Source organism: Hemitrygon akajei, chromosome 20 (assembly GCF_048418815.1).
Source record: "Hemitrygon akajei chromosome 20, sHemAka1.3, whole genome shotgun sequence".
Lineage (NCBI taxonomy): Eukaryota > Metazoa > Chordata > Chondrichthyes > Myliobatiformes > Dasyatidae > Hemitrygon > Hemitrygon akajei.
In genome coordinates, this window is record NC_133143.1 from 48990348 (window position 1) to 49009025 (window position 18678).

The window sequence follows — 18678 nt, forward strand, 5'->3', positions numbered from 1 at the left end:
CTGCTGATTGACCACGTTACCTATTTTCCCATTCCACTTCAGTGAAATCTTTTTTTATTTTGTTGCAATTGCCTTTATTTAAATTTAGGAAACTTAGTTTAGACCCAGGACTTTTAACCTGAAACTAAAGTTACAATTCAACCACACTAATTCCAAAGGAATTTTACAAAGAAGTCATTAATTAATAGTACCTCAGAATACACTCTGTGAATTTGCCCTCAAGTCTGCCCTTGACAATTTGCTTTCACCAATCCATATGATAATTATGATCACCCACAATTATTACAGTAACTTTTAAAACTCCCCCTATTATTTATCTAATTACAGTATACTTTGTCCTACATCATAACTATTAGTTGGTCAGGGTGGGGGTGTGTGGTGGAATGGCAATTCTCTCCAGCACTTTCCTAGACTCATTAAATATTACCTGCATTCAAACTGATTCCTTGACTTAACCTTCCTGCACTGTGTTTTTGTCACCATCGTAGTCATTAAATGAATTACTAAGAGAGCTACAAGTTGTTCTTTCTGACTATCCCTTTTAATGTAATTTGCCTCTGAATATTTATTTATTTATTTATTGAGATTAGTGTGGAATAGGCCCTTCCAGCCCTTCAGCAATCCCCTGATTTAGTCCTAGCCTAATCACAGGACAGTTTACAATGACCAATTAACCTACCCACCAGATGATCTTTGGACTGTGGGAGGAAACCCACACGGTCACAGGGAGAATGTAACAATTCCTTACAGACAGTGGCAGGAATTGAGCACGGGTGGCCTGTATTGTAAAGCATTGCGCTAACCACAACACTACCACAGTTCCCAGCCTTGGTCACATTGCTAAATTCTGACATGGGGTTTTCAACTTGAATCATTAACTATATTCCACAGAGGTTGCTCAACTTGGTGAGTGTTTACAACATTTTGTATTTCAATATCTGCATCTGAGCCTTTGTACTTTCATCAACTCTACCTTTGTACTGGTTATTAGATAATCTCTGTTTGTTTCTATTTGTGTCAACACTTCATTGAGTTTATTATGAATACTGTGTGAATTCAAATAAGGAGCACTTAATTTGAACTTGGCATCTTTCTTTATTCTGACTTAATTTACTGATGCATTCTTATGTTTATGTACTCTGCTCCTTCTCAGTAACAATGGGAATCTATATACTACTAAATCTCTCATGCTCTGTTTGTCTGTTTGTGACCTCCAACTAGCCCAAACGGTGCATTACAGCGACACTTTTTTTGACTAAGTCGACTTAAAATGCGCTAACTTACAGAATGCATGCAAAGTTCAGGGTTATATATCCGTATAAAATTGCTCACTCGTCAATCAACAGGCCCCGCTTTCCACAACCTGAGCCGATTCCAGCCTTAATGGAAACTGCGACGCGACACCACAACGAATGCGCACGGCCAGCCTCAGCAGCGCCTTACGATGCTCACAGAGCCGATTCCACCTTTCAAGGCCAAACCATGGAGAATGTGTTGATTTATTTAGAGAAACCGGTATTCCAGCATGGTCAGCTGTATGTGGCTTTAAGCCGGGGAAAAAGAAATGAAAACTTAGAGTATTCTTGAAGGGTGGCAGATCAACCAGAAATGTTTTCATCAAAAATGTTCTTCGTTAAACGAGGAGGAGCTGTATTTGTCTTGCTACGCGTCTTTCTTTAACAATCTGAGTTTTTCTTCTTTAATTTCCAAAGCATATCACATCAGACTGCACTACCTTCCTCTCAAAGGGTGCCCCAAGGGGGTCACCCGGTTGTCTAGTTGTGACTAAAGGTAAAACTTCAAAGATTAGCTTTATTTGTCACATGTACATCGAAACATTGAAACATATCGTGAAATGTGCAATAATGTCAATGGCCAGCACAGTTTGGGGATGTACTGCGGGCAGCCTTCAATTGACAGTATTCTTCCAGCGCCAACATAGTATGCCCACAGCTTACTAACCCTAACCTATATGTCTTTGGAATATGGAAGGACACTGCAGTAGCTGGAGGAAACCCATGTGATTATGGGGAGAATGTACAAACTCCCTACCGAGAGTGGTGGAAATTGAACTGGGATTGCTGGCACTGTAAAGGGTTATGTGAACTGCTACACTATCGTGTCACCCTTACCCCCTCATTATTCTGCACTATTACCTTTCCTTCTCTGCTCTCCTTGATCTCTCCTTGCCTGACCCTTAATCGTTTCTGCCATTCAAATCAACATTCATGTTTTCAAAGTAGGATTTGAGGAAGACACATATTGGTCTAGTCTCAGTAAGCAATTGTTTATAGTGGAAAATGCAGTCTAATGTTGGAATGTGCAAAATAATCCACTAGAGTCATAAAAATGAAAAAAGTAGAGAACTCATTAAAATATGAAAATCTGATAAATGTAATTCAGAAGTCTTTAAATGTCTCTGTATACAAGTCACACAAAGTTAACACACAAGTGTAAGTAAGAAGGAAAAGAAATGGTATGCTAGTTTCATTTCCAGGGCAAGAATAGAAGAGTAACAATTAAGTATATGGTGAGTCCACATCTATCTACCAAATTGTTTTTGGATTCTTTTAAAAAGACTGATATACCCCTTTGGGGTCAATGCTATGAAGGTCCATTGTACTTATCCCTGGAATGAGAGGGTCATCTCATGCAAAGGGGTTGGGCCCACACTCTCTAGAATTTGCAAATTTGGAAGAAAAATTCAGCTGCTAAAGAACTTGAGTAGATGCAAAGAAACCTCTTCATCTAGCTAGATAGTCAAGAAGTTAGGTCATCCTCCCCAGACAAATTGACTGCAATTCAGGAATGAGATGAAGAGAAATTTTGGGTTGTAATATTTGGTATTCTTGCCCCCAGAAATATGAAAAGACTCAGATACTATAATGTTCTAAAATGAGCTGGCAAGATTTTTGGACATTGAGGGAATAAATGTCATGCCAAGAAAGTAACATAAAGTTCAGCCATGACATTATCAAGTGGTAAGACCTAGCTGGTCGACTCTAGCTCATATTTCATCTATTCTTATAACATTTGCAAGAGTTGAAAATGAAATATGTATTTAATTTTAAAATGTCTATGCAAGTATAATGTTTTTCAAGTTACTTTTTTCTATATCTCAGGCTCATGCTTATTATCCAAGTAGCACTTTATTGTTGACAAAATCCTGAATTCACTCTTTGAAAATGTTTCACCTGTTCCCAATCTGTGGATGAACTTTGATATTTAGAAGCAAAAAAAACTTGTTTTAATGAAGTAGGCTCTGAACTAAATTGGAGTGATTCATCAACACATTAACTGCACTGCACTTATATGCCATTCCACATTTTATATTGGGGCATCAGACCTGGATGTCATTTGGACTGGGATTAGAAATTGGTTTACGAATTCCAGGTTCTGTTATTGGTTTCACAAACTGTCTTCTTATGATCAGATAATTTATGGAATTGAAGAAACGAGAAAGTAATTTTCAATAGATTATGTCTTGGTTGAACAGTAATGAAGTTTATCGAAAGAAACAACTTTAATGATTTACATTTCATTGATTTATGTGTGCACAGGTACCTTGAGCCTGCAGGCGTTCTTCAGAGCTGATGTTAGTTTTATAGACTCAGGCAGCAATGTGATATTAAAGATTCCACAAAGAACTAATAATAGTTACAGCAATAATGTTTGCAAACTCAGATATACACAAATCATATTGGACTAGAAAACCCAGTTCAGTGTAAAGAATTTTATACAGAGTTGCTGCTTATAGAAAGTAATCAGAATTTCATTTTTCCATATTTTATTTACTTGTTCACTTTTTGGGACAAGTGCCACTGTTAAAGCCAGATTTTATTGCTCATCCTTAATAGTCACTGAGAGGATGGTAGTGATCCACCTTCTTGAAACTTGTTTTAGACCAGTAATAATAAATCAACAGTGATATATTTCTAAGCTGGGAAGGTGAGTAGCTCAGAGGGGAATCTGTTGGAGGTTTTCTCAGGTGCCTCATGTATACTTTTCTTGGTTGTCAGGGTGCTGATTTGGGTGTTGTAGTTGAAATGGTCAAGGTGAACAATCACAGTGCATTTTGTAGGTCATATGCCCTATAGCCACGGCATGCTAGTATGGAGGGAATTGATGTTTCAAGTTGTTGTAGGGTACTGTTCAAGAGGATCAATTTATGCTAAATGGATTTGAGATTTGATTAGTGATTGGTGAAAGAGATACAGAGATGGAGAAGGGGGAATTGAAAAGAAGAGGACAGAAGGCCATGGAAGGAAGAAGGGGGGGGGAAGGAGCACCAGACGGAGGTAATGGGCAGGCAAGGAGATAAGGTGAGAGAGGGAAAAGGGGATAGGGAATGGTGAAGTCGTGGGGGCATTACTGGAAGTTTGCGAAATTGATGGCATGAACATGACACCTTCCATGGCCTTCTGTCCTCTCCTATCAGAATTCTCCTTCTTCAGCACGTTACCCAGACCTGCTGAAGGGTCTCAGCCAGAAGCATTGACTGTACTCTTTCTATAGACCCTGCCTGGCCTGCTGAGTTCCTCCAGCATTTTGTGTGAGTTGATTGGATATCCAGCATCTGCAGATTTTCCCTTGTTTGATATTTCTCTCCTCCAGTTGAAGAGTTACTCTTACTAAAGTTAGAGTACACCAGTTTCTTGTGATCCTCCATTGGATGATGGAACTATTTGGTGATTGAATCCACTGGTCAGTTAATGATATGTCTAGTGACTGTGATGCAGCACGCCGTGTTGTGATCTTTCTGTCCCATTGTAAATCCTGATGTGTTGTCCCTGGTGTTCCAGTTTCCTATATCACAAGGATGTGATGGTTGGTGTCGTAATTGGTTCGTGTGAACTATTCAGAGCGTACGTGATGGAAGCAGAATGAAGACAGATCTGAAGGAGAATAGGTTACAGGTCAATACAGTACATGGAGAATAGGTTTGATGGTATTTTCTGAAAGACAGCATAAGATGGAAGTGCCAGGTGTCTATCTGCTATATCATAGGGAAAGATAAGATGAACTAATGTCTAACACTTTCTACTGGGTCCCTACCTCCTTCCTTTTATCCTACAAATCCGCTCTCCTCTCCTTTCAGTTTCCTTCTTCTCCAGCCCTTTACCTTTCCCACCCACCCAGCTTTACCTATCACCTTCCAGCTAGACTCTTTCCCCTCTCGCACCTTCTTTTTCTGGCGTCTTCCCTCTTCCTTTCCAGTCCCGTAGATGGGTCTCGGTCTGAAACGTCAACTGTCTATTCATATCCAGAGATGCTGCCTGACCTGCTGAGTTCCTTCAGCACTAAGTGTGTGTTGCTTTGGATTTCCAGCATCTGCAGACATTCTAGTGTTCATCATGTCTCTGGCTGGTGAAAAAAGTAACATTATAACCAGATGGCAGGAACATCAAATTGTCCAACCCCCTTCTGGCTCTCCTATTGTCACTTACCTGCCTATCACTCCCCCAATATCCATCCTCCTTCCCTTTTTCCTATGGTCCACTCTTCTCTCCTATCAGATTCCTTCTTCCGCAGCCCTTTACCTTTTCCACCTGTCACTTTTCAGTTCTAACCTCATCCCCCTCCCCTTCACATGGCTTCACCTATTACCTTCTGGCTTCTACTCCTTTTCCTCCCCAGTTCATATTCTGGCATCTTGTTCTAATTCTGGCATTTTCCCCTTCCTTTCCAATCCAGACAAGGGCTCTCAACCCAAAACGCTGACTGTTTATTCATTTCCACGGATACTGCCTGACCTGCAAAATTCCTCCAGCATTTTGAGTGCGTTGCTCTGGAATTCCAGCATCTGGAGGAACTCTGTGAATATAAAACGAATTGCACAAGATAGTTCTTACACCGACAATCAGAGCTGCTCTTTCTATGATACAAGGAAATTATGTATTGACCCCAGCAGCTATCAATTGATTCCTCAGGTTGACAATTACAGTTCTGGCCAATGACTGAATCCTTTAGCAGATGATTGACAGCTCTATTCACTGACTAATTTCTCCAGCTGATGATTGGTTCCTACAACTGATGATAGACAGCTCCAGCTGATAACTAATTCATTCAACTGTTGATTGAACCTTCAGCTGACATTGACAGCTCCATCTGATGAATGATTCCTTCACCTGATGATTGGATCCTACAAGCTGATGATTGACACCTCCGGCTGACATTGTCAGCTCTAGCTAACGATTGATTCCACCAGCTGCTGATTGACAACTCAAGTATGAGTGTGCCCCCATGACTAACTCTTGCGGTTGATCATGAACTTCTGAGTGACTCTACCAACTATACCAACTGATTGTTGATTTTTCCAGCAGTTGATCGAATCTAGCAGCTGATTTTGATTCATCCAGCTGAGGACTGAATCCACCAACCATATTTTGACTGCAATAGCTGATGTCTCATTCCCCAGACTGCTGATTGATTCCCACTGTTACAGATTGACTCCATAAACTATAGATTGAATCCATCTACTCCAAATTGACTTCTTCAGTAGATTATTGATTCCTGCTGTAAATTATAGTCCCGATAATTTACAGGGTCTCAGCCTGAAATTTCAACTGTTTACTCTTTTCCATAGATGCTGCCTGGCCTGCTGAATTCCTCCAACATTTTGTGTGTGTTGCTTGGATTTCCAGCATCTGCAGATTTTCTCATATTTATCTGCAGCAGCACTTATTTCATTCTCAGAAATACACACAAAGTGCCGGAGGAACTTAGCAGGTCAGACAGCATCTGTGCAAATGAAAAAGTCTTGGAGAAGGGTTTTAGCCCAAGACGTCAGCTGTTTACTTATTTCATTAGATACTATTTGACCTGTTGAGTTACTCCAGCATTTTGTATGTGTTTCTTTGGATTTCCAGCATCTGCAGACTTTCTTGTGTTCTTGTTTCATTCAACCAATTAATCACCAATACTAATATCTGCATTCACCCCAGAAGTTAACAGTTGGTCTGATTAGTTCCATTGGCTGCCTCATTTTCTTATTGAGCTGTTAAACTGCTGGTGATAACTGAGCTCTTTGTCTTGGCCCTGAGCAACTGGAAAACATAATGTCATTGAGTTCTCAAAGTGGTCTTGCTGCATATTCTTCAATAGGATCAGCAGAATTGTGTGTGGTTTAATGAGGGAGAAGAGATAATAGAAGCTCTAACTGCAGCTCAATGACTATTGAAGGAAACCTTCTGGACTTGAACCTCCAAGGCAATCAGAGCAATGATTGGTGTTTGAACTTCATAGTTGTTACACCAACGAATGTCTTTGGTTATCTTCTTCACAAATTCACTCTTTGATTTTGTGTTGCATGAGGCAGCAACCCAGAGAGAAAAAGAGATTGGGTATTTTCTCTGTCATTGGATAATTGTTATTTATGCACTTTAATGAGATTATTGACTGTCTAGGGAAGGATCTGAAACTAATTAAATGAAATTACACCTGAAAATCAGGACAGATGGACCATACAATAAGGATTCTGTTATTAAGTCATCAGTTTTGAGTCCATTATGTTGCCATCAAATAAACATGGTAGCAAAACAAAATCAAAGACCTACTGTTCCAAACAGAATTAATTTTAGAACATAAAACATAGAAATCTAGAACACACTACAGGCCCTTCGACCCACAATGTTGTGCCAACCATGTAACCTACTCTAGAAACTGCCCACAATTTCCCTACTGAATAGCCCTCTATTTTTCTAAGCTCCATGTACCGATCCATGAGTCTTTTAAAAGACCCTATTGTATCTACCTCAACTACCATCATTGGCAGTGCATTCTACACACCCACCACCCTTTTGCGAAAACCTTACCCCTAACATCCCCTTCATACCTACTTACATTTAAACTTTAAAACTATGCCCCCCAACCCCCTGTGTTAGCCATTTCAGCCCTGGAGAAAAGCCTCTGACTATCCACACGATCAATACCTCTCATCTTATACGCCTCTATCGGGTTACCTCTCATCCTCTGTCGCTCCAAGGAGAAAAGGCCAAGTTCACTCAACCTATTCTCGTAAGGCATGCTCTCCAATCCAGGAAATATTCTTGTAACTCTCCTCTGCACTCTCTTTATAGTATCCACATCCTTCCTGTAGTGAGGTGACCAGAACTGAACACAGTACTCCAAATGGAGTCTAACTAAGGTGTTATATAGCTCTTGAACTCAATCCAATGGTTAATGAAGGCCATCACAATATATGCCTCCTTAATGACACTATCACTGCACAACAGCTTTGAGTGTCCCCTGGACAAGGACCCCAAGATCTTGCTGATCCTCCACACTGTCAAGAGTCTTACCATTAAGATTATATTCTGTCTTCACTGTCTTCAAATTTGACCTACCAAAATGAATCACTTCACACTTATCTGGGATTGACTCCAGCTGCCACTTCTCAGCCCAGTTCTGCATCCTATCAATGTCCTGCCATTTGTCCAGACTATTCACATGATCCCCAAGTTTTGTGTCACCAGCAAACTTACTAACCCACCCTTCTATTTCTTCATCCAGGTCATTTATAAATATCACAAAGAGAAGGGGTCGCAGAACAGATCCCCATGGAATACCATTGGGCCCCATCCTCCATGCAAAATGGAGCTGTTTACTTATAAACACCTTCTGTGGGCAAACCAATTCTGGATCCACAAAACAAGGTCTCCTTGGATCCCATGGCTCCTCACTTCTGAATGAGCCTTGCATGTGGAATTTTATCAAATGCCTTACTGAAATCCATGTACACTACACTGACTGCTCTACCTTCATCAATGTGTTTTGTAACATCCTGAAATAATTCAATCAGGCTTGTAGACCACGACCTACCCTTGACAAAGCCATGCTGACTATCCCTAATCAGATTATGTCTCTCCAAATGCTCATAAATCCTGCCTCTCAAGATCTTCTCCAATAACTTTTCCACCACTGAAAAGGAATTTATTTGAAATCTTTTGTAGCCCTGAATTGGGATAGTGTCCTTATGAAAGAACACTGATCAAGTGTCACCAACCAGAAAGTGTACCTTTGTTTCTGTCGCCACAGATGCTGCTTGACCTCCTGGGTATTGCCAGAATTCTCTATTTCCTGAACTTAGGTCTACTACTTTGAGTAAATGTCCTTTTCTATGCCGCTTGATTATAAATTGACTTAGCAATTATACTATAGTTAATTAATTCATGTGCTCTCCAGTATAAAATTTATCTCTATCTCAGACATCTTTCCATCAATAGAGAGAAGCATTTTATCCTTATTATAGAGAGTGGATTTGAATTAAAACTCAATCTCAAAAAATGCTTGGAATTTCATCAAAATCTGAACAAGACATCTTCCAAAATTTGAAACTATTTCTCAAGGCCAATGAAGAAAATAGACTGTAATGTTTTGTTTCATCAGAATGGATTTAATTTTTGAATTAACATGATTAAAAATTGAAAGCGGTCTATGCAGTTTCTGAATTCTGGTGATTAAAATCATTTCCTTGAGTCTTTTACTGAGGAATTATTAAATGTGTCACAATATTGATTGATTGCTCTGAATGAGCTATTTAAAGTCACAAGGGCTACTGATGATAGTTTGATGTAATCAAATTACAGCCCACTGAAGGGATGATCAATATATTATACCATAGACACTGTAGAATCTGATTAGGAGTAGCACGATTTAAAAAGATGTTTGATTTTCATGCAAGTCACCAACAACAGAAAGATTATATTCTTTTTGCGAATGTAATCATCTCCAAATGAGAAAGTAATAAAGATCTATCATCATTGTTTATCAGATTTTTCAAGGAACTATTGAGCAATTAGACCTCAAGAGATAGGATCTATGACAGGAATTCCTTCTATTCCTATGTGCTATTATTACCTTTCAGAAAGAAAAAAAAGTCTTTTGTCGAACAGATGTTTTTTTTTCAAAAGATTGTGCCATTTTGCCCATCTTCTTTAACTCTTGGTGAAATTTGGAGAAAAGGATTTGGTTTTAACACCCAGACAATATGTTGGAGAAGTATGTGGTCTATCAGGTCACGGAGATCTCAGTAAGGATGAGGATTGATAAAGCACCATGACGATGGTTACCATTAATAGTTCCATTGTGAATGATCCTTATTAGTTCAGTATGCTATGTGAAGAAGATGCACTGAGAATATAGGGAGATAGAGATACTTCTGACAAAGGAGCTTCACCCTGAAATATAACTCTGCTTCTCTTCCCATTGTTGTTGCCTGACTGGCTGATATTTCCAGAATTCCACATATAGATACGGTGTTAAAGAATGTGACAGGCCTTCATTGGTTGGTGTGTCATTTTGAAGCCGTATAAAGCTTCAGTTCGGCCACATTTGGAGGATTTGCATCACAGGAATGATATGGCAGTTTTTGAGGTGGATGCAGAGGAGGTTCACCAGGATGTTGCTTGAATTTGAATGTATTCACTGGAAAGAGAGATTGGACAACATATTCAAAATGCCAGAGGAACTCAGCAGGCCAGGCAGCATCTATGGAAAAGTGTAAACAGTCGATATTTCAGGCTGTGACCCTTCATCAAGACTTCTTTTCGTGACAGGCATTAGATGGAAGGGTACAGACCAAGTGCAGGCAGATGGGATTCATTTAACTTTGTATCATGGTCAGCACAGACATAGTCGGCTGAAGAGTTTATTCTTTTTCTGTACTGTTCTATGCTGTTTATGTTCTTATTGAATGATTAAGAATGCATAAGGTTCTTGTGTTTACATGTTTTTTATTTATTAGATCATAACCAGATGAAATATAGCACCATTAGTTCTGAATGCACCAGGCTTTATATGAATATTTCTCGTTGTCTACTTTCCAAAGTGTTTGCTTTTTCATTGGGTTTGTACTCTTCTAAATTGTTGCAAGCCTTGCTTTGTTCTGTATCTCTATTGCCTACACGCTACTGCATCCAGGATAATCTTATTTCACCAATTTCCTGTTGTGCAATCCAGTTTATTCTTTAGGTTAAATAATTGATGCATGCCCCCTGAATTCAACTGCAATTTCAACAACATCTGGTGGGCTTTAATAGTACTGAAGATACAGGGTTTAGGAAATTATGGACAATCCACAGGGAATGGCAATGACAAACTTTATTGCAAGAATGTCTATTTTTTATATATTTTATAGTCATTGGATCACTGGTTGTGTTTCTTTACTGGATATAATTAATAAGTATCTCATAAAAAGACTTGTACTTTTACTACACCTACAGGACCTCCAAAATCAAGGACTGGTCTTTTGAAGAGCAATAACTTATTTTTGTGCAGTGACTGCTGTGCTGTATGGAATACAGGAGACAATTTTAGAACAGCAGGAACCCACAAACAGTGAGAACGTAAAGATGAGATTTTTTTCATATAGTCATATTGAGTAAGGAGTAAATATTGGCAAGGACAGCGAGGACACTTCCCCTTCTTTGCTGTGAAATTGTCTTGTGGGATCTGTTGCACCCGACTGAGAATCAAACAAGTTAACATCAAATCAAAAGATGGAGGGGCTTCTCTCCAACTGCAGCATACTGTTAATACAGTACTGGATTGTCAGCATGATCTCCCCAGTACTACAAGAATTGTCAATTCTTCCAAGATTTTTTTTTTACTTTGCCTTCTACATTGCTCTGAAAAAGCATATTATACTGTAAATCTGGTCCTGGAACTTAGCTGTTATTTTCCAGAAAACACACTACAGTACTTCAATACTTGGTGAGTGCTGTCTTCCTTAACATCTCTATGGACTTTACTTGAGATCGCCCACTTTCATTGTGCACATCATCACTCCGCTAAAAGAATAGGATACTTCTACATGCTGTTGAAAGGCATAAATGTGGTTCTGGATGTGCACTCGATGAATTTTGACCTGTTTCTACCACCCCCACCATCCCACCATTCAGTTGAAATATTGTATCTGTTCTAATTGGGACCAGGAAGCAGTTCTTGCATTAGTTCACAGCTCCCGGTGTTAGTTTAGTTCCTTTTATCACCCTTTTGATCTAATCTTTTCTGACAACTTCAACAGAAGCGTAAGGGGGGTAGCATGACATTAACAGCATGGACACCACAATGAGTATCTTTTTGCTGCATCTCAGTCTGAGGTAATGCGCAGCTAATATTACTGGTTGACAGAGTAACCTGTTGGCATCAGGACAGAGTCTTGTAAAACAGTGATACGCATTACTGAGTGATGTGTGTGAGAAAATTCCAGTGAACATCATTCAGTGCTCATGATTCTTTTAGATTTAAAACTCTCGTTTCTGTTAAACTGAATACTTCCACAGCAGACGTAGAGTTTAGTACATTTCTATATTTATCAATTGCTTTCTACATTTCAAGGTTGTTTCACATTCATTAAAACTGCAGAAGTATAGATTGATACATAAAAGGGTTGCTTTATGTTATGCTTGCTATTGACTGAATAGGTAGGTTAAGTAAAAATCTATGTAGAAATCAACCTTGTTTTCAAATGAGTGGAAATTTGATTTCAAGCCAACAATGCACATTTAAAAAAAAATGATTGATGCAGATTTCCTTCCAGCATTTCTCCTCTCTCTCACCATTTCCCCAAATTTTGAGTCCCACGTCAGTTTGCACTATTGCTGGCTTTACTGAGGTTTAATGGTTCAAAAATAAAAATGAACTTACTTAATGCCTTTCAAGATTTCAAGAGCTCATGATTTATAAATAGTGAAGTACAACCCTTCCTAGCTTAAGAATGCTCAATTTATGTACTGCCCACACGTACAAAAACACAGTAAAGACTGCGGATGCTGGAATGGAACAACATACAAACGATGCTGGAGGAACTCAGCAGGTCAGGCAGCATCTTATGCAAGGAAGCTATCAGTTGACTTATCAGGCTGAGCTCTTCATCGGGACTGGAAGGGCAAGGGCAGATACCAGAATTAAAGGGTGGGTGGGAGGGAAGAGCATGACTTGACAGGTGATAGATGAAATCACATGACAGGGTGAAGGTGGGTAGGTGGGGAGGTGAGAGGAGAATTGGGAATGAGATGAGAAGCTGGGAAGTAGTAGATGGGAAATGTAAAGATCTGAAGAAGAAAGAACCTAATAGCCATAAGCTTACTGTCCAATTGGAATAAAGGGTGGGGTATTGTTGGTAATCAGCAGATCATAAGGGTAGAGCAGAGGAAAGGGAGGAGGCAACCGAGCCACAGGAATAAGGGGTTATGGGGGAGTGGTGAGCTTGAACAATTGATGTTGATGCTGTCGGGTTGCAGACTACCAAAACCAAATATGAGGTGCTGTTCCTCTAATCATCACCTAGCCTCAATTTAGTAGTAGAGGAGGCAGTGGACAGACATGTCAGTATGTGAGTAGTAAGTGGAATTAAAATGGCTGGCCACCAGGAGATGTGGCTGAAGAGAAGCTGCTCAATGAAGCAATCCCCCCAAGCTGTATAAACAGTGAGTACACAAGCATACACATGAAGGAGAGACCAACAAGATGGATTTGGTAGCTGCTGAGTGTCTGCAGACAACCGTCATTGACACTAGGTGGAATTTTGTCACATGGAGCCCAAGAAAAATACATTCTAATTAACATCTTGATTACCATTTTTTCTGAATTTTGAAGTAAAATTTATTATCAAAGTACATACACATCACCACATACAGATCTGAGGTTCTTTTTCTGCAGGCGTACTTAGCAAATCTATAGAACAGTAACTGTAAAACGTAAACATCAGGATCTATGGACTGCAAGCAAACTGTGCAACTGCTGATGTAAGAAAGTAGCAATGAATAACAAGCGTGAGATGACAATATAACAGAGTCCTTAAATGGGTGTAGCTATCCCCTATTGTTCAAAGTCTGATGTTTGGGGGTAGTAACTGTTCTTAAACCTGGTGGTATGAGTCCTGAGGCACCGGTACTTTCTACCTGATAGCAGCAGCAAGAAATGATTTTGAAGCTCCACTTAGCCACACAGTAATAGGTGTAAAGTGAGTAGAGAAGGGGGTTAAGTACACATCCCTGCAGTGCTCCTGTGCTGATGGAGATTGAGCAGGAGATGGTTTTGCCAATCTGAACTGACTGGTGTCAACAAGTGAGGAAATCCAGGATCCAATTGCACAAGGGGGTATTGAGGCCAAGGATTTGGAGTTCACTGATTAGTTTTGAGGGGATGATGGTGTTAAATGCCAAGCTGTACTCAATAAAGAGCATCCTGATGTATGTATCTTTGCTGTGCGGATGTTCCACAATTGTGTGAAGAGCCATTGAGACAGCACCTGCTGTAGACCTGTAGCTTCGATAGGGGAATTCGTGCAAATCCAAGTCACCATTCAAGCAGAGGCTAATATGCTTCAACACCAGCCTCTCAAAACACTTCATCACTTTGGATGTAAGTGCCTCTGGGCGATAGTCATTTTGACAGGTCACCACGCTCTTCTTGGGCACCAGTACGATTGAAGCCGGTTTGAAGCAGATGGGTACCACTCACTGCCGGAGCTGGAGATTGAAGATATCTGTGAATACACCAGCCAGTTGGTCAGCACAAATCTTCAGTACTCATCCAGGAACTGAAGACTAGACTGGATGCTTTCCTTGGATTCACTTTGTTGAAGGCATCCCGCACGTCATCTTCAGAGACTGAGACCAAAGGATCATCGGGAGACATTGGGGAAAGTGGAGTGCACGATGATTCCTCCCTGTTCTGATGGACAAAGCAAGTATAGATGGCATTAAGCTCATATGAAAACAAAGCTCAGCTTTCCCCTTTGTCACAAGATTTAGCTTTGCAAGAGGTTATGGCATTTTGTGAGTCCTATCTAGAGACAACCCCATTCAGTCTATCAATAGTGTCATTTTTACAAACATAAATAGTATTTACAACTTTACCTCAACCCGGAGAAGTGTCAGGTGGTACACTTTGGAAGGACAAACTCCAAGGCAGGGTACAAAGTAAATGGCAGGATACTTAGTAGTGTGGAGGAGCAGAGGGATCTGGGGGTACATGTCCACAGATCCCTGAAAGTTGCCTCACAGGTAGATAGGGTAGTTAAGAAAGCTTATGGGCTGTTAGCTTTCATAAGTCGAGGGATAGAGTTTAAGAGTCGCGATGTAATGATGCAGCTCTATAAAACTCTGTTTAGGCCACACTTGGAGTACTGTGTCCAGTTCTGGCCGCCTCTCTATAGGAAGGATGTGGAAGCTTTGAAAAAGGTACAGAGGAGATTTACCAGGATGCTGCCTGGTTTAGAGAGTATGCATTATGATCAGAGATTAAGGGAGCTAGGGCTTTACTCTTTGGAGAAAAGGAGGATGAGAGGAGACATGACAGAGGTATACAAGATATTTAAAAGAATAGATAGAGTGGACAGCCAGCACCTCTTTCCCAGGGCATCACTGCTTAATACAAGAAGACATGGCTTTAAGGTAAGGGGTGGGAAGTTCAAGGGGGATATTAGAGGAAGGTTTTTTACTCAGAGAGTGGTTGGTGTGTGGAATGCACTGCCTGAGTCTGTGGTGGAGGTAGATACACTAGTGAAATTTAAGAGACTACTAGACAGGTATATGGAGGAATTTAAGGTGGGGGGGTTATATGGGAGGCAGGGTTTAAGTGTCAGGACAATATTGTGGGCCGAAGCGCCTGTACTGTGCTGTACTGTTCTATGTTCTATGTTTACCTGCAGTAAGATCCTTTAAAAGTATGTAATTATTAGCCCGCCCGTGATAGTATTGGGCTAAATTTATTAGTAACAGCTATATGATTAAGAGTGACAAAATGAGATTTTATGTACTTCTACAGATTACCTATCCATATGGGACAACCCACCTTTACAGGAATGTTCTACCAAGTGGGAACTCAGTCATGGCCACGTTTCCAACTTGCTAACAGTTCAGGCCAGGAGCAGTTCCTGGGAATGGAATACTGCCATAACCTGTACTGTGAAATGCCATCACCTTTATATTGTGCAAAATATATACACAACAAAATCCCTTAACAAGCAATGAAATTATATTCAGATTCAGATCCAGGACTACAAATTCAATGACTGCTCCCTTCTTGTGTATGCAAATGAAAAGCGTTTTACAGCAGGATAGCAGTGTAAAACTTGTTGTATGCTACATTGATGAGCTGGCTTCTTCTGAAAACAACCAGTCATGGATTGCCTGCCTTTATTGCATACCCATCTTTACCTTGTCAGTAGGACTCCTGATTTGCATTTCACCATCAAGCACAGTGGATCGGTTGGTAGGGCTGTTGTCTTAAAGCTTGAGAGACGTGGGTTCAATCATCTCATCTTGTTGACCTATAACAAACTGACTTACATTAGGCAAATCACTACATGGATCTTAATTAACTCAAAACTCGCACTTTATTGTCTCTGTGCACATAATTACGTTGACACCAGGCCAATCATTTAAATCCTGAACACTATTGTTCCCTTTGTGCCAATGCTCGCCCAAACCACACTCCAATTTATAACACTGAAAAAGGGGGTCTCCCATTGGCCAAATTAATCCTCCATTTCCCTGCCCCTGGCATGGGAATCTTCCTCTCAATAGTAGCTCTCAGTAGTTCCTGCTGCTTCACATTTGAAGGCACTTGTTCTTATTCTCTTTCCTTATCATTTTAAATTGTTTTATTTCAATTTCATTGGCTCTGCCCTCTGTGACTCTGGAGTGACAGCTTTGTGTCAGATTTTCATTGGCTCTGGTCCAATGCATCAGAATCAGAATCAGGGTTAGTATCACTTGCACATGTCTTGAAATGTACTGTTCTGCAACAGTAGTACATAAACTATAAATTACAATAAGAAATGCATGCATAAATATTAAATTAGATAAAACGAGCAAAAAGAGAGAAAAATAAAGAAAAAATAGTGAGGTAGTATACATGGGTTCATTGTACATTCATAAATCTGATGGCAGAGGGGAAGAAGCTGTTTCTAAAACATTGAGTGTGTGTCTTTGAGCTCTGTACCTCCTCCTTGATGGCAGTAATAAGAAGAGGGCATGTCCCAGGTGAAGGGAGTCTTTAATGATGATGCCAACCTTTTTGTGGCATCATCTTTTGAAGATGTGCTCAGTGCTGGAGAGAGTAGTGCCCATGATGGAGCTGGCTGAGTTTGTTACTTCTTGCAGATTTTTCTGATCCTGTGCAGTGGCCCCTTCATACCAGATGGTGATGCAACCAGTTCAAGTTCTCTCCATTGTACAGCTGTAGAAATTTGTGAGTGTCTTCGATGACATGCCAAATCTCCCCAAACTCCTAATGAAATGGACTGTCATGCCTTCTTTGTAATTGCATCAATATGTTGGGCCCAGAACAAATCTTTAGAGATGTTGACACCCAGGAACTTGAAACTGCTGATCCTTTGATGAGGACCAGTGTGTGTTCTTTTGAATTTTCCTTCCTGAGGTCCACAATCAATTCCTTAGTCTTCCTGTTGTTGAATACTAGTTTGTTGTTCCAACACCATTCAATCAGTTTAGCTATCTCACTCTTGTACAATACTCCTCTTCATCATCACCTGAAATTCTGCCAGCAATAGTTGAGTTATCAGCTCATTTATAAATGGCTTTTGAGCCGTGCCCAGCCACACAGTTGTGGGTGTAGAGAGAGTACAGCTGTGGGATAAGCATGAATCCTTCAGGTGCTCTCGTGTTGATTGGCAGTGAAGATGAGATGTTATTTCTGATCTGCATTAACTGTGTATCCCAATGAATAGGTCAAGGATCCATTTACAGAGGGAGGTACAGGGCCCAGTTTTTGGAGCTTGTTGATTAGAACTGAGTGTTGGATGGTGTTATTCTGAGCTGTAATCAATAAAGACCATTACTTTATTGTGCTTCTCTCAAGTAATATCTCATGCTTCATGACCCTTTGTTTGTTTTCCCTGTGTAAAATCAGTTCATATCATTTTCGTCAGGTTTGTAATGACCAACATGCGCAATAATCTAGTGCTGTGCAATTTTTTTGCCCAGTGATAAAATGAATACTTTTTAAAAAATTCAATGCGCACATGTTGTTATCATTTGTTAACAGCTAGAAATGTTCATAAATATTTCTCGTAGCTGCACATTCCTGACCTCATGAACTTTCGGTGTAGCAGTTTCTACTGTTTCATTAAGCCATTCTGCTTTAACTGAATTAGCAGTTCTTTTGTGCTTCAGGCCCTTTGCTTCTTTGGAATTTGACAAGGTGAATCAATATTTTTTTTCAATAAAGCAGTATAAGTAAGCCAGTTCTAAAATCTACAGACAAATCATCGCATACTCCACCTTGCCAACACTGTCTGCATTAGAAACTGAAACAGAAAATGTGATTGTGTATGATCATGAGATATACTTTACATGCCAATGAGGTACAGGGTGACAACCTTTTGTGCACAGTTTAAGTTTCTTTGCGTGCTAGTAGCAAAAGATATGTGCATGCGCGCACCTTGGAGGGAACATTGGTTAGTTAGTTGCTCGTTTGAAGTTACTTCAGATCACAGACACAGAGTGCACTATTCATAAGCCTGCATCTTTGATCTTACCAAAGGAACTCTGACAGTCAACTACTAATTTGGAGGTATCAATGAGGGTCTCATTGTGTCCACTTTTAATTGCTTTGATACAGATATTCCTGAGCAAATCCAGTTCACAAAATGAAGGTTGCAGAACTGTCATAAAAATGATGAAATGGTGGTCTCCATCCTTTCCA

At 40.0% G+C, this 18678-nt stretch overlaps 1 long non-coding RNA gene across 1 annotated transcript in view; it reads left to right on the forward strand.

The window, feature by feature from the left end:
- The first annotated feature begins 739 nt into the window (after positions 1 to 739).
- LOC140713766 (uncharacterized) overlaps positions 740 to 18678 on the forward strand; it is a 76533-nt gene continuing 58594 nt past the window's right edge. The window contains exon 1 of the long non-coding RNA XR_012095728.1: positions 740 to 906. This is a non-coding gene — a long non-coding RNA (uncharacterized lncRNA). The remainder of the gene's footprint in view (positions 907 to 18678) is intronic.